Genomic DNA, 1,941 nt, shown 5'->3' on the forward strand with positions numbered 1-1,941 from the left:
CCGCGCAGCCCCGCGCCCGCGTCCGCTCCAGCTCCCGCCCGGCTCCGGCCGGGCCGCTCCAGAGAAAGCCCAGGGCGCAGGCGCGGCGAGGCCCTTAAAGAGCCACGGCCGGCCGGCCTCTACGGCATAATGGGTTCGAGCGAGCAGGTTAGGGCCGCGGCCCGGGTTGGCGAAGCAAAAGCAGAAACCGAAGGGATTGGACCGCGGGGAGCGGAGGCGGGGAGATCCCACTCCGTCCTCCGCCCCTCTCTCCCTGCACCCTGCCCTCGGCGCTCCAAACTGCTGACTTCCCAGTCTCCGGGGCCGCCCGGCGCGAGTCCGGGCCGCGGAAGACACACCCCCTCGGAGCCCCCCGGGCGAGCACCCCGCGTCCCGCTGCGGCTTCCAGGCCTGGGGCGCGCGAAGCGGACGCGCAGCCTTGGGAAGGCTGCCCCAGTCCAGCTCTCAGTGGCACTTTCTGTGGTTAAACAGGTCTCCCAGTGATCCTCTGGACACTGGGTTTATTCGGAGTCCTACAGAGGGCAGAAAATGGGCAGTTTTCCAACACCAAGGAAGAAATTCTTAGAAGGAAAGTACTTAGTTCGGGACAAAAAACAGCCTATTCGAGGCCACCCTGGTCTACAAGAGCTAGTGCCAGGACAGGCTCCAAAGCTACAGAGAAACCCTGTCTCGAAAAAACAAAACAAAACAAAAAAAACCACAGCCTATTCATTCGGGTCCTGTCTCAGGAAGAGCAAGCAAGAAAAATAATAAAGGCATTATAAATTATTTTCGTTATACACTTAGAAGTGACCAAAATTATAGAAATTACCATCGTGCAGTCAAAAAAAAGCTCCAAAAGTGTTTGCTAATCTGATACCCCTGTTTTTTGTATTTGTATTTGTGAGACCTGTCTGGAAAAGTTTCCACTAGCATAAGCACTTCTAGAAAAGAGTATTTTTCAACAAAACTAGGAAATAAGAAATGGGAAGTAAAACCATGTTCTCCACCCAGCTAAAACCTTTGAAAATTTCAAAACAGCCTGAGGCAATTTTTTGCATAACTTTAGATCATGTTATTAAAGTCAACTTATCAACTTCATTATAACTTAATGCATCTTGCATAACAAAACGAAACATTTTTATCATCTACTTCTCCAATTTATTTGCTGATCCTGTTGCTTTTATCTGCTAAAGTTTCCTTGTACCTGTCCTATGTCCCCCCCAGCACCAACCACCCCTATCAAACTTACTCTCACCTGCAGGTAGACTGTCGGGACAGTGACCTAATTTATCCACAACCCTCCTGCCCTTCTCTAAATCTCCTCACAGCACAGGAAGAATGCTTGTTCAGAATACTGTGTCATGTGACCTTGTCCCTGTCCAGCGTCCCAAAACTCCCTTAGACCAAATCTCCTAACCAAGTCCTCCAGGGCCAAACACCTCTCTCCTCTCTGGCCCTCATCTCACCCAGGCCCTGGTCTCTGAGTCGGAGACGCATCCTTTGATTGACCCCCCCATGTTAGTCCTGCCAATCACCTTCCAGGAAACTGTAATTACAGGACTCCTTTGGGAATGTTGAGAGTCTCCTACTAAGCATCTGGCTCCATAAGGCCAGGAGGGTTTGTTTTATGTGATTTGTAGTCATATTTTCATATTTGTTCAATGGATTCTAGAATCATAGGTTCAAGAACTTGAACTAGATATGGCTTAAAGGTTACTGACATCATAAGTAAATGTCACATTTTGACGTCTGGAGTCAGAACCTAAAAAGAACACTAGGCATTATAGAAATAAATGGGGTGCCCTAAGGTTCTTTGAATAATATTTAAAACAGTGCTCAAACCTCCTAGTTAAGAAGAATATGCCATAGCCGGGCGATGGTGGCGCACGCCTTTAATCCCAGCACTCGGGAGGCAGAGGCAGGCGGATCTCTGTGAGTTCGAGACCAGCCTGGTCTACA

The 1,941-nt window shown here is 49.5% G+C and overlaps 1 protein-coding gene across 1 annotated transcript in view; it reads right to left on the reverse strand.

Annotated features, from left to right (window-relative positions):
* Evi5 (ecotropic viral integration site 5) overlaps window positions 1-1,941 on the reverse strand; it is a 139,187-nt gene that overhangs the window by 133,351 nt on the left and 3,895 nt on the right. The gene's annotated exons all lie outside the window — the stretch shown is intronic.

The sequence above is a fragment of the Microtus ochrogaster genome, linkage group LG1 (assembly GCF_000317375.1).
Source record: "Microtus ochrogaster isolate Prairie Vole_2 linkage group LG1, MicOch1.0, whole genome shotgun sequence".
Lineage (NCBI taxonomy): Eukaryota > Metazoa > Chordata > Mammalia > Rodentia > Cricetidae > Microtus > Microtus ochrogaster.